Source organism: Humulus lupulus, chromosome X, assembly GCF_963169125.1.
Source record: "Humulus lupulus chromosome X, drHumLupu1.1, whole genome shotgun sequence".
In the NCBI taxonomy this organism is placed as follows: Eukaryota; Viridiplantae; Streptophyta; class Magnoliopsida; order Rosales; family Cannabaceae; genus Humulus; species Humulus lupulus.
Window position 1 is genome coordinate 9216992 of NC_084802.1, and position 25646 is coordinate 9242637.

Consider the following 25646-nt stretch of genomic DNA (forward strand, 5'->3'; position numbering starts at 1 on the left):
CAAAATCAAACCAACAATCCAAACCATCAATCATAGAAGTTCTACTATGTTTTCTATAACAAAACCTAACAAAGAACTATCTCTAAACCTCATCAAATCTCAATAATGATTCTTCACCCAACACACATGCAAAACTCTAACATTTCAGCAGAAAACCAGCTGCAATTCAACAAAACTCAACATATTAAAAGCTTACCTTGGGCAGAATTGAATCCCTAAATCAGTTCCCTAAGCTCCAAGCCTCTAGCTCCCAAAATCCCAGCTGAAATTCCTTAGTCTTTTATTAGATTCTCCAAGGTTTTCCCAAGCTTCCAAAGGATAGAAGACAAGAGAGAGATGGAGAAAGAGATAGGACTGGTTTAGAAAATTCTGAAGGTTTCCTATATTTTGTTTTATTTACCTTAAGTCTATCAGGTTACCTCAAAGACTCGGGGTGCCAAAAATGTCCCCGAGGGCAAAATGGTAAATTTCCCCAATTTTCCCTTCTAAACATTCTAACCTCAAATATATCTCCAAATATTTATTTCCATAACCCGATAACCTCATAAAACGTCTAATTCCCGAAATACCCATCGACTCGCCCCGAGTCGGATTTTTGACCCCGTTGTGACTTTCTGGCTAATAGCTCCCTAGGACTGTCACGGATCGTGCAACACCGATATTTCACAAATATATCACAATTATTCACATTTATGCTCTCCGCGAGCTAAAATTACAATCATGCCTGTAATGCCCCGGAATCCCTAATGCGGTTTAATGGCTGGATTAGTAGGCCGAGATGGCCATAACTGTTTAATTATGCCATTAAATGAATATATGCATGTTTATGTGAATTATATTATAATATGATGTTATATGCATGCATGTGGTTCCACATTTGATTATTATGATATTTTGGTAATTTGGCCTATTGAGGGCATATTTGTGTATTTTGGTGCATATTGTGATTTGTGAATGAGATCCCATTATCATGGAGATATATTCGAACTATTCGGCATGAGACGGTCTTATATTATGAATTAGCGGTTTTGTCATAACGGGGGTCTTTTATTGGGATAGTGAGTTATTAGAATGTTATTTGATGATAAATTGGGAGTTATTGAGATCAGGAGGAAATTCTGGACATTTTGACTATAATGTCCCCGAGAAGGTTTTTGGGGCCCCGAACACTAGGTTTTATTTGATTACTTAAGCTTGAAGTAGCTTGTCAAATAGAACCGTACGTTAGAAAACCTCTCGTTCTCTCTCCGTTAGTTCATTTTACCGTTCGAAGCATTTTCGAAGAAGTCTCGAGTTCTAGGAGTCGGAATCAAGCGAGGATCAAGGCATAGCGATCCTAGGAAAGATTAGAAGCTTCTTGACCGAAGGATTTTATGAGAAACAACCCAATCAAAGGTAATCTAAGTTTTAAGTTTTGAGTTTTTAGAGTTTCTAAGCTTAGAATTGGCTTTTGTGAATCGTTGAGTTTTTGGTTCGTTTGAGCCTTGGGATTTGATGGTTTTGGATCATTGGGAACTTTGATTTGATGATTTAGAAGTGTTTAGGTATGTTTTTTGAGGGTTTGGGATGAAGGGGAACGAGTTTGGGGATGGTTCTGGGTTGGGGGCCGCGACCCTATTCTTGGGCACCGCGGCCCTAGCTCGAAGAAGCTGGTGGAGCAAGTTTGGCCTTGCTAGGCGCCGTGGCCCTTGCTCCTGGAGTGGCTGGGGGTCGCGGCCCAAGGTGTTAGGGCTGCAGCCCTTGGTCAGGTTTGAGCCCGTTTTAGTGTTTTGGCCCCGGGAACTTGGTTTTAGGCCTCGGGATTGTTCCTACTACCCGGATTAGTGAGGATTGATGTCCTGGAGGCTAGATCTTGGTTTGGGAACCTTTGTTAATCATGTTATTGATGGTGTCCCATATTTGGCTATGACTAGGTGACCACTAAAGGACTAAAAGTCAGATCGTTCTCAAGGGTCGTTCTTTTATTCATTCTCGCTCGAATCAGAGGTAAGAAAACTGCACCCTGTGTATGTGACATGCATGATTGTTGTTGAGGCATGTTGGTTGATAAATGTGGGCATTGCTTGCAAATATTGTTTACTTGTATATGGCACTGACTAGTCAGGGACACTAACCTAAGAGTCAGAAACGGCATTAGCGTCCTGAACACAGGGCCGAATGAAGATTAGATCTAATCAATATCAGCGTTGAATGACTCTAAGGCTTTAACATTGGACCGACCCTAAGGTCGATGAAACTTCTAAGTGCTTGGCTAGTTTAAGACTAATTACTCAGAGCCAGGGCCAAGGGCCTAGGTGATTGCTTGTCACATGGCTAGGGAACAGTGTTCCATAGTGATGACTCTAGAGTCATGAGGAAGGTTATGTTTGTGACTAGTCATCATGCACCTATCTTGTTTAATCTAGTGAAAGGTTCACTTATCTATTAAGCCCTAGTGACCCTATCGTCACATGGCTAAAGGGAGTTGTACCCACATTAGTGAGTTTTACAACTGTCACTTACCAGTTTTGGACTGAAGGTCCTGAATGATTATTATGATCATTATTGATATTATATCATGTTATATTGTGTTTTCTTGCTGGGCCTTGGCTCATGGGTGCTATGTGGTGCAGGTAAAGGGAAAGAAAAGCTCACCCAGCTTGAGTGGAGAGCTTAGGTGGTGATGTGTACATATGCGGCCGCTTGACCACCACGGTCAAGGAGTTCTCAGAGGAACTAGGGGTTTACCCTATTTTTGCCGCTTAGGTCGGCGGGTTTGTAATTTTGAAACTGTAATGACCAGTTTGAGTTGTAAATAACTTGTAAAAGTTTTTATGGGCCCATGAATAGTTTTATGTACTTAATAAAATATATCCTTTCCTTTTTATTAGTTTTCCACTTTAGCCTGTTAATAACACTTAGAAGTACGTTTTTAACCAAAGGACTCGGGTAGTGAGTCAAATTTCTGGTTCACCGTTCACCGTAACTGTTCTGGGGTAACCAGGGTGTTACAGCTACGCCTTGCAATTCAATCACATAGGGCCATGCCCTGCAATAAAAATAATAGGGCCACACCCTACTCTATGGGTACAACAATTTTCTTACCTCTGTCCCAAGCTATCTGAGCACCGCGATCACGAGCACAGTCCTCTAACTTGAGCCTTGATAAAATCCTAGTCACAACGCATGAATAATAATCAACCATCATGTTCTAATCCATTAATTAACCTCAGAATATAAATCTAGCCTTCGGGACCTTGAAGTCTACCAAACTAGGTAGTGAAAACCTTCCCGAGCCTTAGCATTTGAGTTCCTGAGCTAAAAACCCTCAAAAAGCCAAAATTCAGCATTTACGCCACGGCCCAGCCCCCCTTAAGGGTCGCGGCGCGCCCCAAGTCAGAGGCAAAGTGCTTCTCATCTGACAGACACGGGTCGTGGCACCTAAACTTGCGCCGCGGCGCCTGGGTAATTTTCCCGAAGTCCCCTGGCCTATAAACTCAAGTGAGCCGCGGCGCTGATGAACAGGGCCGCGACGTGAGCCCGAAACCCAAAAATCCCTTGCAATTCTACGAGCCAAATACTCTGAACATCACCAATTATGAGCCCTAATCCTAGAATTCTGCCTAGGATTCTTATCCAAACTACATAACCAGCTTAAACATCCATAAATCCAACAGATGGTCTCATAGACATCTAGATTCCAACTCTAAAAAATTCTAACAAAACAAAGAAAGTTTAAACAACGACAAACAAACATGCTTTAATCCCTTACCTCTGAGTTAACTTAGACCTGAGCTAAATTCCAATTGCCACAACCTTCAATTCTCCCCAAGCTCAGCAAACCTCTAGCTTTTAATTTCCTCTAAAATCTTCCTACACCAAGAGAGAGAGAGAGAACTAAAACTGAGTATTCCTTCTGTTTATTTTTCCCTTCTAACCCCTTCTAACCTCTTCTAATGCCTTAGTAGTCAAATAAATCCAAGCATATCCCTTACCAAAAGTCTAAAATACCCTTCTTAAGCCTATCTACATCCTTAAGTGACTCAAGGGCAGTTCCGTCATTTGCCTTATCCCGCTAATTCCTCGAGTGTACCTACAAATCCCTGTTTAATCCTGACATATCCAAATCATCACTAAACTAACACCTGTTACTCAATAATTCTCGAACACATATTACATTCACAAAATACCCTTGGGCTTCTCCAGAGCCAGGTATTTGACCCCGTTGTGACTTTCTAGCTCAACTGCTCCCTAGGGCCGTCTCGGATCATGCATCACAAATATATCACCACTCACACGTGGTATCAATCACAATATACACAATTATTGCATTTATGCCCTCAACGGGCTAAAGTTACAAATATGTCCCTAATAGCGAAATAAGGCCCACATGCATATTTAATTCACCTAAACATACATTTCTAATCACATAGTCATCAAATTCACATAATAACATACTTGTTGACTGTCTTTTTAGCCAACGACGTGAGAACGTCAATAACGACAAGCCTTCAAGAGAATGTAAACGACACAGACGGTATAATAAAGAAAATAAAGAACACATAAGAGATTTTTATAGTGGTTCAGTGTAATGCCCCGGATTCCCTATTATGGTTAATGGCTGGATTAGTAGGCCGGGAGGGCCATAACTGTTTAATTATGCCATTAAATGTGTTTATGCATGTTTATGAGAATTATATTATAATATAATGTTAAATGCATGCATGTGAATCCACATTTGTTTACAGGGGTATTATGGTAATTTGGCCCGTTGAGGGTATAATTGTATATTTGTATGTGCGATAATGATATATTGTGAGACCACATTATAATGTGGATTGGTTCGAGTATTCTGACATGAGACGATTGTTAAACGTGATTATCGGTTTGGTCATAACAGGTTTGAGCTCGGGGCTCGGGGGAGCCTCGGGGTGATATTAAAGGTTATAGAATTACCGGGGATTTTAGGGTAACGGGTTATGAAATATTGGTGTTTGAGGATATTAAGATTAGCGGGAATTGGGAAGCGTTAATTATAATTAACGGGTTTAGCGGAATGTACCAATTTTGCCCTTGGGGTGGCTTTGGAGACTTAAGATGACATGAGGGGCATTTTGGTCTTTTTAGGGGTGGATATATATGACTTAAGTGGCTGAAGCTGTAGAAAAAACAGAGTTTGCCTCTTCCTTTCCCGTACATCCTCCTTGCTCCATTTTCTTCACTTTTCCTTTGAGAGTGTTGTGTTCTTGGTGATAATTCAAGCTAGAGGAATTCAAGGCTGGGTTGGAGCACTTGTGTTAGCCTGTGTGGGAGGATTAAGCTAGTCTCAAGGTGAGTTTTGGCCATTAATTTCAGTTAGTACTCTGTTTTCGTTCTGGTTTTTAACTCATGGATTTTGATGTGGGGAGTGAGGATTAAAGGGAGTTTTTGGTGTTAGATGATTGGGTTTTGGTGAGGAGGTGTTATAGGTAAGGTTTGGGGGTTCAATTACATGTTTGGGGAAGGTTTTAAGATGGTTTGAGGGACTGGTTTGAGAGGAAAAACGCACAGGGAGAAAACTGGTTCGTGTGGCCGACTTAGCCATTCTGGGCTGGGCGCCGCAGCGCAGCAGGGGAGCGCCGCGGCCCTTGGCGTTTGGCAGGCAGGGAGCCTCTCTGTCTGGAGGCGCGCCGCGGCGCAAAAGCAGGGAGGGCCGCGGCCCTTGAGGCTAATTTTGCTAAAAAGTGGTTTTTAGCTTGGGGATTCAAACCATAGGCCTCGGGGTTGGACCTAGTACCCGGTTGGGTAGTATTTGACGTCTCGGGGGCTGGGATTTGGTTTGGGAACCCTTGGTTATCATTTTTATTGATGAATCCTATATTTTGGTTATGACCAGGTGACCGTCAAGGAAGTTAAAGGTTGATCGTTCTCAGGGGTCGTTCATATTATAATACTCACTCAAACCAGAGGTAAGAAAACAGTGTATGAATACAGTTGCACCCTGTATAGGTATATGACATGCATGGTTTGATATTAAGGCATGCTGGTTGATATATGTGGACATGGATTACATATTAAGTGCTAGTGAATGCTGAATACCTGCTTGAGACACTGACTAGTCAGGGACCGACTCTAAAGTCGAGAATCATGCATTGAATGGCTCTATAGCATTAATGCCAGACCGACCCTAGGGTCGAGAAACTTATAAGCGCTTGCCTGGTCTACGACCAGATGATTATAGCCAAGGTATATGACCCCGGTGACTGTTTGTCACAAGGCTAAGGGACGTTGTCCATAGTTTCGACTCTAGAGTCGTGAGGAAGGTTATGTTGGTGACCAATCGCCATGCACCTGTCCTGATCAAGCTTATGAAAGAAATCTCCTATCAGTTAAGCCCTGGTGACCCTATCGTCACATGGCTAGAGGGAGCGATGCTCATTATTGTGACTTCTGGCTTTTGTCACCTACTTGTTGGACTGATAGTCCTGAATGGTTATTATGAACGTTGTTGATATTATATCATGTCTTGATATGTTTTCTTGCTGGGCCTTGGCTCATGGGTGCTTTGTGGTGCAGGTAAAGGAAAGGAAAAGCTTGGCCAGCCTTGAGTGGAGAGCTTGGGCGATGTAATGTACATACAGGGCCGCTTGACTGCCACGGTCAAGGAGTTCTCAGAGGGACTAGGGGTTTACCCTATTTTTGTCGCATAGGCCGGCGGGGATTGTATATATGAACTGTAGCAACTCTTTTGTAACATGAACTACTTGTAAACGTTTTAAAAAGGCTCATGAGCAGTGTATTTACTTAATGAAAAGTGCCCTTTCCTTTTTACTGGTTTTCACCTTAACCTGTTAATGGTACCTAGATCACGTTTTTAACCAAAGGACTCGGGTAGCGAGTCAAATTTCCGGTTCACCGTAACTGTTCTGGGGTAACCAGAGCGTTACATTCAGCCCCGATTGTCGGTAATAGCCTAATCCACTTAGAGTTGTGATTTATAGACCTATACTCAAGATCAGATGGACTGAGCCAACTGAGTTTCTTCAGTACAGATTGTGAAAATACAAGAGTTCTCTCAAATATCAGCACTTTCTCTCTCTAGAATACACAGACCCAATTCTCTCTCTCTAGAATACACAGTCCCAATTTTCTCTCTCTGGAAAGAATAAGCAGAAGAACCTCTCTTTAATCCCATAAGCCCTCTATTTATAGGTCTGGGATACTCAACTGATATCCCCTTTAGATAGGGATATTTTATTATTCATCTTATATTTATATTACAAGAAATATTTAAAATATAACTAATTCCTCAATTTGAGTGAGGAATGAGAGATTCCCGCGTATGTTGTTGAAGCTGTTGATGGACCCAAAACGGGTATGTTTAAAAATTTATATATCGCAAGCGCACGAATCGTCCATATAGAATAGTGATCGTAAGCAAGGATGTCGAACCCAAAGGAGTTGTCTAAAATCGAAAATGAAACTATTTTAAATCAAAAGTAATAAATTCTAACCTAGTTCCAAAGATTGATAAGTTTTAATATTATGAACATAAAATAAAAGATTGAAAAATAAAGCTTTTTAAGATAATGAAAATAAACCAATAATGAGTTGAAAATAAGTATTAAAAGAAAAGATTATTAAGATACTAGAATCCACAAAATGTAAGTTTAATAATATTTATTAGTATATTGATTCCCAAGTTTTAGTGATAGTTAAAATAATTTAAACTATCATTTTCCAAAAATATTTATAATTTTAGGCACAATTTTCTTATAAAAAGATAGGATTTTTCTTCACTTTTCAAAATTATAATTTCAAAGCATTTAGTGTAAATCAATCTAATGAAATAACAAATAAATCAATGAACATTATTTATAAGGCAAAACATAATATTTTTGTTCTAAGCATGGATGTGTACAATTTAATGACACATCTTACACAAAGAATATTATGTTTATGCACTAATGAAGAACAAAGTGTAAAAATGTTCTAACAATCTAAAATACAAGATATTTAAGATGAAAGAAATATATGAAGAAGAAAAATCCATAGACTTTGTTGCATTACAAGGGAAATCAACATACAACATAAATATTACCTAGTTACAAGTTGCTTCATCATGATCTTAATAATCTTATGAAAAAGATTAGAAGCACATAACTAGAATAGAAATTACAAAATAAATGACATACATACTTGCAAAATGCTCTTGAAAAACCCAAATGGAAGAGAGAATGGTAGAGAGAAAATGAGAGAAAAAGATGGTAACCAAAATTAAGCACCCACAAAAATGGTCTTCAAAACCCTTATTTATAGCCAAAATGAGATTATTAAAATAATCAATTTAAATTAAGTAAATTGATTAAATTAATAATAATATGGTAAGTAGGGGTAAATTGTAGGAGTGATGATGATTTTGGGGTAAAAATTGTGTAGAAAATGGGTAAAAATGTGGCATTTTAGACAAGGGGACAATAAGTAAATTTATGGGCTCAAGGGGTGTTTGGGGAGCAGTGACAGGCGGCTGGGGCGCCTAGGGGCCTGCTGGGCCGTACGGACGGCTGGGGCAAGGCTGGGGCTGGGAGTCACGGGATGGGCCTGGAGTGGGCCTTGGGGCAGGCGGACTGGGCTGGGCGCTGGATGCTTGGGCTGGCGAAGGAATGGAGTTGATGATGGAGTGAAGTGATGAGGAGATGGACAGGTGGCGGCAAGGAGAGCTGCTGAAGGCTGAAGGCATTTTTGCTGCTGGGTGATGTAGGAGCCGATTGGAGGTTGGCTTCTTGGTGCTGTAGCAGGCGGAAGAAAGCTGAAGCAAGGCTGACCGTGGGCCTGGGCCTGGACTGGGCCGAAGGTGGCAGTGGGCCTGGCGGGCCTGCTGAAGGCTGAAGGCTGCTACAATTTGCTAATTTCTCTACATAAATGCCACTTTTGTTTTCTTTTCTCTTCTTTCTTTCAAGCATGCAATATAATTCCTACAAGATAAAAATAAATTAAATAACAATCAAATATTTTCAATTATAAATAAATCATATTAATTATTTGAAAATATTGATTATAACTTAATTTAATAAAGCATTTAAGTTCAAAAGAATTACATTTTTAACTTCTAACTTAACAATACAAATTTCATATAATTAAATTACAACAAATTATAATAAAATATCTATTAAAACATATAAAAATCTATAAAACTACACTAAGACTAATAAATTAAAAATTACATAAAAACTTAATAAGTTAATTAAAAACTCAAGAACTAAGCAACAATTAGCATATAAAATATGGTAAAATAACTCTATTTTGTAGAGTTATCACACCCCCAAACTTAAGGTTTTGCTAGTCCTCAAGCAAAAGAAAAATTAAAACACACATTTTTCATTGGTGATATAAAAATGATTTTCTCAAAAATTGCACAATTAAAATAATTCTAAAAAAATTATTATGAATAAAAGTTAAGCTTATGTAATTAATTAAATTGTCAATTTTGCTTTTAGAAAATAGGTTTTCATTTAAAATTATTTTCCACTTAAACTTATAGGAAATAAGAATGTTTTTGTTATGAAAAATGTAATTTTTTGTTACAAGCAAAATTGACCCTATAATTAAAAACAAAGCTTAAAAATTATTCATATTTTTAAGAGAATTAACTTCAAACTCAATCAGGATTTTTATCATTGAAAATGAAAAATATCACCAAAAATTTTATTTTATTTTTTTGAATTTTTTTTTTTTAACAAAATAAAAAAATTAACAAAATAACAACAATAAAAATTTCAAACAAAATAAAAAAATTAACAAAATAACAACAATAAAAATTTCAAACAAACATAAATAACATAAATAAACAAACATAAATAACATAAATAAAACACAAAGCAAACACAATACAACTCGATACCCCCAAACTTAATTTAAGCATTGTCCTCAATGTGTCAAAATATAAATATAAATTAAAATTGACAAGAGTGTAAAGTTTAGAATGGTCGTACCTCGATATTGTGTATTGCGAAGAGAGAACAAGATATAACGAACAAAAATTAAATCACACATAAAACAACAATACAAATAAAACACAAGTTATCACGGTCACATAGGAATCAAAGAGCATGGTAAACAGGGTCCTCAAGGAGTATCTCATCCACTTCATCAGTTTTTAATTCTAAAAATGGTTTTAATTTTTGTCCATTAACTTTAAATATATCACCATTTTTAGGATTTTCAATTTCAATAGCTCCATGTGGAAAAACAATACGAACAATGTAAGGACCGGCCCACCTAGAGCGTAACTTGCCCGGGAATAAATGCAAACGAGAGTTGTATAAAAGGACTTTCTGACCTGGATAAAAATCTTTTCTCAAAATATTTTTATCATGGTAAAATTTCATGCGATCCTTATACTTTTTTGAATAGTCATAAGCATCATTCCTAATTTCGTCTAGTTCATTTAGTTGAAGTTTTCGTTTTTCACCTGCCTTGTCTAAAGAAAAGTTTAACTGCTGAATTGCCCAAAAGGCTCTATGTTCTAACTCAACAGGTAAATGGCACGCCTTCCCATACACAAGTCTGTAGGGTGACATGCCAATGGGTGTTTTGTACGCGGTACGATACGCCCATAATGCATCAGTGAGTCTTAAGGACCAATCTTTCCTAGTTGGATTCACAGTTTTTTCTAAAATGTGCTTAACTTCCCTATTAGACACTTCAACTTGACCACTAGTTTGTGGGTGATATGGTGTTGAGACTTTATGCGTAATGCCATATTGTTTCATCAAATGTTCAAATGGCCTATTACAAAAGTGTGTACCGTTATCACTAATTATAGCACGTGGTGAACCAAAACGAGAAAATATATTTTCTTTCAAAAAACGAAGCACAACTTTGTGGTCATTAGTGTGGCATGCAATAGCTTCAACCCATTTAGACACATAATCGACTCCAACAAGAATATAAAGATTACCAAAAGAGTTAGGAAATGGTCCCATAAAATCAATGCCCCAAACATCAAATATGTCAATAATAAGAATAGGATTTAAAGGCATCATATTTCTTTTAGTTAAACTTCCTAACTTTTGGCAACGTTCACAAGCTTTACAATAAACATATGTATCATGAAAGATAGTAGGCCAATAAAAACCACATTGTAAAACTTTAGCAGCTGTTTTCTTACCACTAAAATGTCCTCCACATGCATGATCATGACAGAAAGATATGATTTTAGATTGATCACAGTTTGGAATGCATCTTCTAATTATTTGATCAGGGCAGTATTTAAACAAGTAAGGATCATCCCAAATAAAGTTTTTCACCTCAGAATAAAATTTAGATTTATCATGCTTAGACCAATGAGATGGTATTTCTTTAGTGACCAAATAATTAACAATATCAGCATACCAAGGCAAGGAAGAAACATGCATCAATTGTTCATCAAGAAAAGTTTCAGTGATAGGGGTGGAATCATGTATAGTTTCAACAACTAGTCTAGATAAATGATCAGCAACAACATTTTCAGATCCTTTTTTATCACGTATTTCTAAGTCAAATTCTTGTAAAAGCAGGATCCAACGGATCAAACGAGACTTAGCATCTTTTTTCGACAAGAGATATTTTAATGCAGCATGATCAGAATAGACAATAATTTTAGACCCTAACAGATAAGATCTAAATTTCTCCAATGCAAAAACAACAGCAAGCAATTCTTTTTCGGTTGTGGAGTAATTTAATTGAGCATCATTTAAAGTTTTGCTAGCATAGTAAATTACATGAGGTATTTTTTCAAGTCTTTGTCCTAAGACAGCACCTATAGCATAATCAGAAGCATCACACATTATTTCAAAAGGTATTTTCCAATCAGGAGGTCGAATAATGGGTGCAGTAGTCAACAAATTTTTTAATTTTTCAAAGGCAACATGGCAATTATTATCAAAGACAAAAGCATTTTCTTTTCCAAGTAAATGGCATAAAGGCCGAGAAATTTTGCTAAAGTCTTTTATAAATCTTCTATAAAAACCGGCATGGCCTAAGAATGATCTAATTTCTTTAACAGTTTTAGGTGGGGGAAGTTTTGAAATAAGATCAACTTTAGCTTTATCAACTTCTATTCCATCAGATGAGATTACATGACCTAAAACAATTCCTTTTTTAACCATAAAATGACATTTTTCCCAGTTAAGCACAAGGTTTTTCTCTTTGCAACGAATTAAAACAAGTGAAAGATGATGCAGACATTCATCAAAGGAAGAACCAAACACAGAAAAATCATCCATAAATACTTCAAGAAATCTTTCAACCATGTCAGAAAAAATCGAAATCATACACCTTTGAAAAGTCGCAGGTGCGTTGCATAATCCAAAAGGCATGCGACGATAGGCAAAAGTTCCAAAAGGGCATGTAAAAGTAGTCTTTTCTTGATCTTCTGGGGCGATGGGGATTTGGTTATACCCCGAATACCCATCAAGAAAACAATAATATGCATGGCCAGATAATCGTTCAAGCATTTGATCAATAAAAGGCAATGGAAAATGATCTTTTCTAGTAACATTATTCAACTTTCTATAATCTATGCACACTCTCCACCCTGTTTGTACTCTAGTAGGGATTAATTCATTTTTCTCATTTTCAACAACTGTGATCCCAGACTTCTTAGGCACAACTTGAACTGGACTAACCCATTGACTATCAGAAATAGGGTAAATGATACCTACGTCTAACAATTTTATGACCTCTTCTCTAACTACTTCTTTCATATTTGGATTTAATCTTCTTTGACATTCCCGAGAGGTTTTAGCATTCTCTTCTAGATGGATTCTATGCATACAAATGGATGGGCTAATTCCTTTAATGTCTCCAATGGTCCAACCTATGGCTTCTTTATGTTTTCTAAGGACATCTAACAATTTACCTTCTTGTTCTTTATCTAAAGTGGATGCTATGATAACAGGTAAGGTTTCAGACTCTCCTAGAAAAGCATATTTTAAATTTTCTGGCAAAGGTTTAAGGTCTAACTTTGGAGACTCAGAAATTGATTGAACATGACCTAAGGGTGAAAAAGGTTCAACTTTGGTTTCATTTAAGAGTATAGGCTCTACCAAAGAATTCACATCATCATTAGAGTCATCAACATGCAAGTTCATACCAAAGTATTTTTCACAAAAATCAAATAAGTCATTTCCATCATTTTCACAAATACTATCTATCATGTTAACTTCATGCACTTCTTCACACTCAACAGATTTAACCACATTAAAAACATTCAATTCAACAGTCATATTTCCAAAAGATAATTTCAAAACACCATTACGACAATTTATGATTGCATTAGATGTAGCTAAGAATGGTCTACCTAAAATGATAGGAATTTGAGCATGCATATTTTCCACAGGTTGAGTATCAAGAACAATGAAGTCAACAGGAAAATAAAATTTATCAACTTTTATCAAAACATCCTCTATAATGCCTCTAGGAATTTTTACAGAACGATCGGCTAATTGAAGAGTTATAGAGGTAGGTTTTAGCTCACCAAGACCAAGTTGCTTATAAACAGAATAAGGCAATAAATTTACACTAGCACCCAAATCAAGTAAAGCTTTGTTAATAAAATGATCACCAATAATGCATGAAATTGTGGGACACCCAGGATCTTTATATTTAACAAGACTCTTATATTGAATAATGGAACTAGCTTGTTCAGTTAAAAACGCCTTTTTAGGAACATTAGTGTTTCTTTTAACAGTACAAAGATCCTTTAAAAATTTAGAGTAGGCAGGAATTTGTTTAATGGCATCTAAGAAAGGGATATTGATACTAACTTGTTTAAAAACTTCTAAGATGTCATTATATTGGCTGCCTTTTTTAATTGGAAGTAATCTTTGTGGGAATGGGGCTTTTGGAATGAAAGGATGGATTGGAGTTTCTTTGTTTGATGAGTCATTGAGATTAGAACTAGGAGGCTGACTCTTTTCTTTTTCTTTTTCATTTTCAACCTCGGGTATGTAATCGGGTTTGACAATTTTCTTTCCAGACCTAAGAGTTGAAATTGATTTGACTTCTCCATTATGACTAGACTTTCCTATCTCATATTGACCTTTTGGATTAGGGATAGGTTGACTAGGGAATGTTCCTTTTTCTCTATCAGCTAAAGCAGTGGCGAGTTGTCCTACTTGTGTCTCGAGTTTGGTAATAGATTGAGATTGATTTTGTAGGATTTGTTGGGTGGATTGCATAAATTGTTGTAAAGTATCTTCTAAGGAAGGTTTTCTTTGTTGCGGATATGGTTGATTTTGTGGGGCATGAGCTTGGTTTTGTGTGTTGTATTGGTGCCCTTGATTCATTTGGGGTTGGTTTTGTCTCCATGAAAAGTTCGGATGGTTTCTCCAATTTGGATTGTAGGTGGACGAAAATGGGCTATCATTTGGTTTCCCATAAGTATGAAGTGCATTGGCCTCCTCAGAAAAGGCTTCTTGGTAGGAAGGGCATGATTGGGCATTATGGCAAGGACTAGAACATATAGAACAAACATCTTTTCTAGGTTGAATTGGAGAGTTTATAGTTTGGCTTATGGCTAAAGCTTCTACTTTTCTTGCTAATTTATCTAAGGATGTTCTTAAGTCTAATTCTTCTTTTACTTCATACCTTCCTCCTCTTTTTGGTGAATTAGTTGACCTAGACCTAGGATCAAAATAATTCCATTGTTGTGAATTGACAGATAAATCTTCAAGGGCGTCCCACGCCTCTTGTCCTTGAAATTTTAAAAATTTTCCAGTATGCATAGATTGAATCATTTGACGATTAGAGGGAGTCAAACCATCATAAAAATATTTTACAAGTCTCCATTTTTCAAAACCATGATGAGGACATTTTAATAATAAATCTTTAAATCTTTCCCAACATTCATAAAACTCTTCATTATCTTTTTGAAAAAACTCGGAGATTTCTCTCCTTAGACTATCAGTTTTAGACATTGGAAAAAATTTCAACAAGAATTTATTATAAAGTTGATCCCAAGTAGTTATAGACCCAGTGGGAAGGGAATTTAACCAAGCTTTTGATTTGTCTTTTAATGAAAAAGGAAACAATCTTAGTTTGACCGACTCATCAGAAAAATTTTGAAATTTAAATGTTGAGCAAATTTCTAAGAAATCTTTGACATGCATGTAAGGATCCTCTCTATCTAACCCATAAAAAGATGGCAACAATTGAATGATTGCTGGTTTAAGCTCAAAATGAGTAGCAGAAGTTGTAGGTAAAACAATGCATGAAGGAGCATTAGATGAAATAGGTGCAAAGTATTCAAGCAAAGTTTTTTCAGGCACAGCATTTTCATCAACAATATTAGCAATAGGTTCCATGATGCTCAAATTTTTACTAACACTTTCAATTTCAAACAAAGATAAACGTCTTTTTACTAATCGTTTTTTAGAGTTACGTTCCCAATGATGCATACAATTTTCACAAACAAGGCAACAATGATAATCTCAAACAAGCAATTTTCTGATGTGGAAGATCAGTTAAAACCACAACCACAGAGCATACTTAGAATTTTTAGAGATTTCACAACAATAATTCTTATGGTTTACTTGTCCCCAGGCCTATTTGATTCCACTTACTCGCGCACTACTAACAACTCCCCGAGGTTAATTAGTAGAGGCGGATGGGAATTTTGGTCAAATTTCCTTTAAGCAAGAATTGCTTATGGTGAAAGGACAAGATTTAGGTTTCTCTTTTTTTTTTTCAAGTATTTTTCACAATATTACGCTAAAATATTAAAGAAGACAAAGAAAAATAAGGCAAAAATTAAATAAGACTAAAATTTAAGTAAGAGTAGGGAGGCATAGCATGCCATCAACCATAACAAAATTAAGGTAAAAACTAGGAGGCACAAGTGCCATCAACTTAAACATAAGATAGATGACTAGGAGGCAAAAATTGCCATCAACTAGCTAGGAGGCAACATTGCCATCAACTAGTAATTTGCGGAATTTAAATAAAATAAAAATACAACAAAATAAATAAAGAAAATTACACAAAGGTTAGGAGGCAAAAATTGCCGTCAACTAACAAAGATATAAAAGAAATAAAATTACAACAAAATTAGGAGGCACAAGTGCCATCGACTATAAAAATTTAAAAGGATAGATAGGAGGCACAAGTGCCGTCAACTAAATAAAAAAAACAATAAATATAGAAATATAAGTATATATTTTTTATGGGTGGTTGAACCGTCCCAAATTTTCTTCTTATCTTTTTTTTTTATAGTATATATATTTTTTAGTTTTTTTTTTAAGTGCAAAAATTAAAATAACTAGTAGAAGAATTTACTAACCTTGAGATAATTTTCGTTTCTTTTCTCTTGCAACTCCCCGGCAACGGCGCCAAAAACTTGATGGACCCAAAACGGGTATGTTTAAAAATTTATATATCGCAAGCGCACGAATCGTCCATATAGAATAGTGATCGTAAGCAAGGATGTCGAACCCAAAGGAGTTGTCTAAAATCGAAAATGAAACTATTTTAAATCAAAAGTAATAAATTCTAACCTAGTTCCAAAGATTGATAAGTTTTAATATTATGAACATAAAATAAAAGATTGAAAAATAAAGCTTTTTAAGATAATGAAAATAAACCAATAATGAGTTGAAAATAAGTATTAAAAGAAAAGATTATTAAGATACTAGAATCCACAAAATGTAAGTTTAATAATATTTATTAGTATATTGATTCCCAAGTTTTAGTGATAGTTAAAATAATTTAAACTATCATTTTCCAAAAATATTTATAATTTTAGGCACAATTTTCTTATAAAAAGATAGGATTTTTCTTCACTTTTCAAAATTATAATTTCAAAGCATTTAGTGTAAATCAATCTAATGAAATAACAAATAAATCAATGAACATTATTTATAAGGCAAAACATAATATTTTTGTTCTAAGCATGGATGTGTACAATTTAATGACACATCTTACACAAAGAATATTATGTTTATGCACTAATGAAGAACAAAGTGTAAAAATGTTCTAACAATCTAAAATACAAGATATTTAAGATGAAAGAAATATATGAAGAAGAAAAATCCATAGACTTTGTTGCATTACAAGGGAAATCAACATACAACATAAATATTACCTAGTTACAAGTTGCTTCATCATGATCTTAATAATCTTATGAAAAAGATTAGAAGCACATAACTAGAATAGAAATTACAAAATAAATGACATACATACTTGCAAAATGCTCTTGAAAAACCCAAATGGAAGAGAGAATGGTAGAGAGAAAATGAGAGAAAAAGATGGTAACCAAAATTAAGCACCCACAAAAATGGTCTTCAAAACCCTTATTTATAGCCAAAATGAGATTATTAAAATAATCAATTTAAATTAAGTAAATTGATTAAATTAATAATAATATGGTAAGTAGGGGTAAATTGTAGGAGTGATGATGATTTTGGGGTAAAAATTGTGTAGAAAATGGGTAAAAATGTGGCATTTTAGACAAGGGGACAATAAGTAAATTTATGGGCTCAAGGGGTGTTTGGGGAGCAGTGACAGGCGGCTGGGGCGCCTAGGGGCCTGCTGGGCCGTACGGACGGCTGGGGCAAGGCTGGGGCTGGGAGTCACGGGATGGGCCTGGAGTGGGCCTTGGGGCAGGCGGACTGGGCTGGGCGCTGGATGCTTGGGCTGGCGAAGGAATGGAGTTGATGATGGAGTGAAGTGATGAGGAGATGGACAGGTGGCGGCAAGGAGAGCTGCTGAAGGCTGAAGGCATTTTTGCTGCTGGGTGATGTAGGAGCCGATTGGAGGTTGGCTTCTTGGTGCTGTAGCAGGCGGAAGAAAGCTGAAGCAAGGCTGACCGTGGGCCTGGGCCTGGACTGGGCCGAAGGTGGCAGTGGGCCTGGCGGGCCTGCTGAAGGCTGAAGGCTGCTACAATTTGCTAATTTCTCTACATAAATGCCACTTTTGTTTTCTTTTCTCTTCTTTCTTTCAAGCATGCAATATAATTCCTACAAGATAAAAATAAATTAAATAACAATCAAATATTTTCAATTATAAATAAATCATATTAATTATTTGAAAATATTGATTATAACTTAATTTAATAAAGCATTTAAGTTCAAAAGAATTACATTTTTAACTTCTAACTTAACAATACAAATTTCATATAATTAAATTACAACAAATTATAATAAAATATCTATTAAAACATATAAAAATCTATAAAACTACACTAAGACTAATAAATTAAAAATTACATAAAAACTTAATAAGTTAATTAAAAACTCAAGAACTAAGCAACAATTAGCATATAAAATATGGTAAAATAACTCTATTTTGTAGAGTTATCACACCCCCAAACTTAAGGTTTTGCTAGTCCTCAAGCAAAAGAAAAATTAAAACACACATTTTTCATTGGTGATATAAAAATGATTTTCTCAAAAATTGCACAATTAAAATAATTCTAAAAAAATTATTATGAATAAAAGTTAAGCTTATGTAATTAATTAAATTGTCAATTTTGCTTTTAGAAAATAGGTTTTCATTTAAAATTATTTTCCACTTAAACTTATAGGAAATAAGAATGTTTTTGTTATGAAAAATGTAATTTTTTGTTACAAGCAAAATTGACCCTATAATTAAAAACAAAGCTTAAAAATTATTCATATTTTTAAGAGAATTAACTTCAAACTCAATCAGGATTTTTATCATTGAAAATGAAAAATATCACCAAAAATTTTATTTTATTTTTTTGAATTTTTTTTTTTTAACAAAATAAAAAAATTAACAAAATAACAACAATAAAAATTTCAAACAAAATAAAAAAATTAACAAAATAACAACAATAAAAATTTCAAACAAACATAAATAACATAAATAAACAAACATAAATAACATAAATAAAACACAAAGCAAACACAATACAACTCGATACCCCCAAACTTAATTTAAGCATTGTCCTCAATGTGTCAAAATATAAATATAAATTAAAATTGACAAGAGTGTAAAGTTTAGAATGGTCGTACCTCGATATTGTGTATTGCGAAGAGAGAACAAGATATAACGAACAAAAATTAAATCACACATAAAACAACAATACAAATAAAACACAAGTTATCACGGTCACATAGGAATCAAAGAGCATGGTAAACAGGGTCCTCAAGGAGTATCTCATCCACTTCATCAGTTTTTAATTCTAAAAATGGTTTTAATTTTTGTCCATTAACTTTAAATATATCACCATTTTTAGGATTTTCAATTTCAATAGCTCCATGTGGAAAAACAATACGAACAATGTAAGGACCGGCCCACCTAGAGCGTAACTTGCCCGGGAATAAATGCAAACGAGAGTTGTATAAAAGGACTTTCTGACCTGGATAAAAATCTTTTCTCAAAATATTTTTATCATGGTAAAATTTCATGCGATCCTTATACTTTTTTGAATAGTCATAAGCATCATTCCTAATTTCGTCTAGTTCATTTAGTTGAAGTTTTCGTTTTTCACCTGCCTTGTCTAAAGAAAAGTTTAACTGCTGAATTGCCCAAAAGGCTCTATGTTCTAACTCAACAGGTAAATGGCACGCCTTCCCATACACAAGTCTGTAGGGTGACATGCCAATGGGTGTTTTGTACGCGGTACGATACGCCCATAATGCATCAGTGAGTCTTAAGGACCAATCTTTCCTAGTTGGATTCACAGTTTTTTCTAAAATGTGCTTAACTTCCCTATTAGACACTTCAACTTGACCACTAGTTTGTGGGTGATATGGTGTTGAGACTTTATGCGTAATGCCATATTGTTTCATCAAATGTTCAAATGGCCTATTACAAAAGTGTGTACCGTTATCACTAATTATAGCACGTGGTGAACCAAAACGAGAAAATATATTTTCTTTCAAAAAACGAAGCACAACTTTGTGGTCATTAGTGTGGCATGCAATAGCTTCAACCCATTTAGACACATAATCGACTCCAACAAGAATATAAAGATTACCAAAAGAGTTAGGAAATGGTCCCATAAAATCAATGCCCCAAACATCAAATATGTCAATAATAAGAATAGGATTTAAAGGCATCATATTTCTTTTAGTTAAACTTCCTAACTTTTGGCAACGTTCACAAGCTTTACAATAAACATATGTATCATGAAAGATAGTAGGCCAATAAAAACCACATTGTAAAACTTTAGCAGCTGTTTTCTTACCACTAAAATGTCCTCCACATGCATGATCATGACAGAAAGATATGATTTTAGATTGATCACAGTTTGGAATGCATCTTCTAATTATTTGATCAGGGCAGTATTTAAACAAGTAAGGATCATCCCAAATAAAGTTTTTCACCTCAGAATAAAATTTAGATTTATCATGCTTAGACCAATGAGATGGTATTTCTTTAGTGACCAAATAATTAACAATATCAGCATACCAAGGCAAGGAAGAAACATGCATCAATTGTTCATCAAGAAAAGTTTCAGTGATAGGGGTGGAATCATGTATAGTTTCAACAACTAGTCTAGATAAATGATCAGCAACAACATTTTCAGATCCTTTTTTATCACGTATTTCTAAGTCAAATTCTTGTAAAAGCAGGATCCAACGGATCAAACGAGACTTAGCATCTTTTTTCGACAAGAGATATTTTAATGCAGCATGATCAGAATAGACAATAATTTTAGACCCTAACAGATAAGATCTAAATTTCTCCAATGCAAAAACAACAGCAAGCAATTCTTTTTCGGTTGTGGAGTAATTTAATTGAGCATCATTTAAAGTTTTGCTAGCATAGTAAATTACATGAGGTATTTTTTCAAGTCTTTGTCCTAAGACAGCACCTATAGCATAATCAGAAGCATCACACATTATTTCAAAAGGTATTTTCCAATCAGGAGGTCGAATAATGGGTGCAGTAGTCAACAAATTTTTTAATTTTTCAAAGGCAACATGGCAATTATTATCAAAGACAAAAGCATTTTCTTTTCCAAGTAAATGGCATAAAGGCCGAGAAATTTTGCTAAAGTCTTTTATAAATCTTCTATAAAAACCGGCATGGCCTAAGAATGATCTAATTTCTTTAACAGTTTTAGGTGGGGGAAGTTTTGAAATAAGATCAACTTTAGCTTTATCAACTTCTATTCCATCAGATGAGATTACATGACCTAAAACAATTCCTTTTTTAACCATAAAATGACATTTTTCCCAGTTAAGCACAAGGTTTTTCTCTTTGCAACGAATTAAAACAAGTGAAAGATGATGCAGACATTCATCAAAGGAAGAACCAAACACAGAAAAATCATCCATAAATACTTCAAGAAATCTTTCAACCATGTCAGAAAAAATCGAAATCATACACCTTTGAAAAGTCGCAGGTGCGTTGCATAATCCAAAAGGCATGCGACGATAGGCAAAAGTTCCAAAAGGGCATGTAAAAGTAGTCTTTTCTTGATCTTCTGGGGCGATGGGGATTTGGTTATACCCCGAATACCCATCAAGAAAACAATAATATGCATGGCCAGATAATCGTTCAAGCATTTGATCAATAAAAGGCAATGGAAAATGATCTTTTCTAGTAACATTATTCAACTTTCTATAATCTATGCACACTCTCCACCCTGTTTGTACTCTAGTAGGGATTAATTCATTTTTCTCATTTTCAACAACTGTGATCCCAGACTTCTTAGGCACAACTTGAACTGGACTAACCCATTGACTATCAGAAATAGGGTAAATGATACCTACGTCTAACAATTTTATGACCTCTTCTCTAACTACTTCTTTCATATTTGGATTTAATCTTCTTTGACATTCCCGAGAGGTTTTAGCATTCTCTTCTAGATGGATTCTATGCATACAAATGGATGGGCTAATTCCTTTAATGTCTCCAATGGTCCAACCTATGGCTTCTTTATGTTTTCTAAGGACATCTAACAATTTACCTTCTTGTTCTTTATCTAAAGTGGATGCTATGATAACAGGTAAGGTTTCAGACTCTCCTAGAAAAGCATATTTTAAATTTTCTGGCAAAGGTTTAAGGTCTAACTTTGGAGACTCAGAAATTGATTGAACATGACCTAAGGGTGAAAAAGGTTCAACTTTGGTTTCATTTAAGAGTATAGGCTCTACCAAAGAATTCACATCATCATTAGAGTCATCAACATGCAAGTTCATACCAAAGTATTTTTCACAAAAATCAAATAAGTCATTTCCATCATTTTCACAAATACTATCTATCATGTTAACTTCATGCACTTCTTCACACTCAACAGATTTAACCACATTAAAAACATTCAATTCAACAGTCATATTTCCAAAAGATAATTTCAAAACACCATTACGACAATTTATGATTGCATTAGATGTAGCTAAGAATGGTCTACCTAAAATGATAGGAATTTGAGCATGCATATTTTCCACAGGTTGAGTATCAAGAACAATGAAGTCAACAGGAAAATAAAATTTATCAACTTTTATCAAAACATCCTCTATAATGCCTCTAGGAATTTTTACAGAACGATCGGCTAATTGAAGAGTTATAGAGGTAGGTTTTAGCTCACCAAGACCAAGTTGCTTATAAACAGAATAAGGCAATAAATTTACACTAGCACCCAAATCAAGTAAAGCTTTGTTAATAAAATGATCACCAATAATGCATGAAATTGTGGGACACCCAGGATCTTTATATTTAACAAGACTCTTATATTGAATAATGGAACTAGCTTGTTCAGTTAAAAACGCCTTTTTAGGAACATTAGTGTTTCTTTTAACAGTACAAAGATCCTTTAAAAATTTAGAGTAGGCAGGAATTTGTTTAATGGCATCTAAGAAAGGGATATTGATACTAACTTGTTTAAAAACTTCTAAGATGTCATTATATTGGCTGCCTTTTTTAATTGGAAGTAATCTTTGTGGGAATGGGGCTTTTGGAATGAAAGGATGGATTGGAGTTTCTTTGTTTGATGAGTCATTGAGATTAGAACTAGGAGGCTGACTCTTTTCTTTTTCTTTTTCATTTTCAACCTCGGGTATGTAATCGGGTTTGACAATTTTCTTTCCAGACCTAAGAGTTGAAATTGATTTGACTTCTCCATTATGACTAGACTTTCCTATCTCATATTGACCTTTTGGATTAGGGATAGGTTGACTAGGGAATGTTCCTTTTTCTCTATCAGCTAAAGCAGTGGCGAGTTGTCCTACTTGTGTCTCGAGTTTGGTAATAGATTGAGATTGATTTTGTAGGATTTGTTGGGTGGATTGCATAAATTGTTGTAAAGTATCTTCTAAGGAAGGTTTTCTTTGTTGCGGATATGGTTGATTTTGTGGGGCATGAGCTTGGTTTTGTGTGTTGTATTGGTGCCCTTGATTCATTTGGGGTTGGTTTTGTCTCCATGAAAAGTTCGGATGGTTTCTCCAATTTGGATTGTAGGTGGACGAAAATGGGCTATCATTTGGTTTCCCATAAGTATGAAGTGCATTGGCCTCCTCAGAAAAGGCTTCTTGGTAGGAAGGGCATGATTGGGCATTATGGCAAGGACTAGAACATATAGAACAAACATCTTTTCTAGGTTGAATTGGAGAGTTTATAGTTTGGCTTATGGCTAAAGCTTCTACTTTTCTTGCTAATTTATCTAAGGATGTTCTTAAGTCTAATTCTTCTTTTACTTCATACCTTCCTCCTCTTTTTGGTGAATTAGTTGACCTAGACCTAGGATCAAAATAATTCCATTGTTGTGAATTGACAGATAAATCTTCAAGGGCGTCCCACGCCTCTTGTCCTTGAAATTTTAAAAATTTTCCAGTATGCATAGATTGAATCATTTGACGATTAGAGGGAGTCAAACCATCATAAAAATATTTTACAAGTCTCCATTTTTCAAAACCATGATGAGGACATTTTAATAATAAATCTTTAAATCTTTCCCAACATTCATAAAACTCTTCATTATCTTTTTGAAAAAACTCGGAGATTTCTCTCCTTAGACTATCAGTTTTAGACATTGGAAAAAATTTCAACAAGAATTTATTATAAAGTTGATCCCAAGTAGTTATAGACCCAGTGGGAAGGGAATTTAACCAAGCTTTTGATTTGTCTTTTAATGAAAAAGGAAACAATCTTAGTTTGACCGACTCATCAGAAAAATTTTGAAATTTAAATGTTGAGCAAATTTCTAAGAAATCTTTGACATGCATGTAAGGATCCTCTCTATCTAACCCATAAAAAGATGGCAACAATTGAATGATTGCTGGTTTAAGCTCAAAATGAGTAGCAGAAGTTGTAGGTAAAACAATGCATGAAGGAGCATTAGATGAAATAGGTGCAAAGTATTCAAGCAAAGTTTTTTCAGGCACAGCATTTTCATCAACAATATTAGCAATAGGTTCCATGATGCTCAAATTTTTACTAACACTTTCAATTTCAAACAAAGATAAACGTCTTTTTACTAATCGTTTTTTAGAGTTACGTTCCCAATGATGCATACAATTTTCACAAACAAGGCAACAATGATAATCTCAAACAAGCAATTTTCTGATGTGGAAGATCAGTTAAAACCACAACCACAGAGCATACTTAGAATTTTTAGAGATTTCACAACAATAATTCTTATGGTTTACTTGTCCCCAGGCCTATTTGATTCCACTTACTCGCGCACTACTAACAACTCCCCGAGGTTAATTAGTAGAGGCGGATGGGAATTTTGGTCAAATTTCCTTTAAGCAAGAATTGCTTATGGTGAAAGGACAAGATTTAGGTTTCTCTTTTTTTTTTTCAAGTATTTTTCACAATATTACGCTAAAATATTAAAGAAGACAAAGAAAAATAAGGCAAAAATTAAATAAGACTAAAATTTAAGTAAGAGTAGGGAGGCATAGCATGCCATCAACCATAACAAAATTAAGGTAAAAACTAGGAGGCACAAGTGCCATCAACTTAAACATAAGATAGATGACTAGGAGGCAAAAATTGCCATCAACTAGCTAGGAGGCAACATTGCCATCAACTAGTAATTTGCGGAATTTAAATAAAATAAAAATACAACAAAATAAATAAAGAAAATTACACAAAGGTTAGGAGGCAAAAATTGCCGTCAACTAACAAAGATATAAAAGAAATAAAATTACAACAAAATTAGGAGGCACAAGTGCCATCGACTATAAAAATTTAAAAGGATAGATAGGAGGCACAAGTGCCGTCAACTAAATAAAAAAAACAATAAATATAGAAATATAAGTATATATTTTTTATGGGTGGTTGAACCGTCCCAAATTTTCTTCTTATCTTTTTTTTTTATAGTATATATATTTTTTAGTTTTTTTTTTAAGTGCAAAAATTAAAATAACTAGTAGAAGAATTTACTAACCTTGAGATAATTTTCGTTTCTTTTCTCTTGCAACTCCCCGGCAACGGCGCCAAAAACTTGATGGACCCAAAACGGGTATGTTTAAAAATTTATATATCGCAAGCGCACGAATCGTCCATATAGAATAGTGATCGTAAGCAAGGATGTCGAACCCAAAGGAGTTGTCTAAAATCGAAAATGAAACTATTTTAAATCAAAAGTAATAAATTCTAACCTAGTTCCAAAGATTGATAAGTTTTAATATTATGAACATAAAATAAAAGATTGAAAAATAAAGCTTTTTAAGATAATGAAAATAAACCAATAATGAGTTGAAAATAAGTATTAAAAGAAAAGATTATTAAGA

General features: G+C 34.9%; 2 non-coding genes across 2 annotated transcripts; both read left to right on the top strand.

Moving 5' to 3' along the window:
* The first annotated feature begins 14796 nt into the window (after positions 1-14796).
* Positions 14797-14903, top strand: LOC133807588 (small nucleolar RNA R71). The gene has a single exon (XR_009879492.1). It is a non-coding gene; the product is annotated as a small nucleolar RNA R71 (small nucleolar RNA).
* Positions 14904-23817: 8914 nt separating this feature from the next.
* LOC133807589 (small nucleolar RNA R71) lies at positions 23818-23924 on the top strand. The gene has a single exon (XR_009879493.1). It is a non-coding gene; the product is annotated as a small nucleolar RNA R71 (small nucleolar RNA).
* Positions 23925-25646: the final 1722 nt, after the last annotated feature.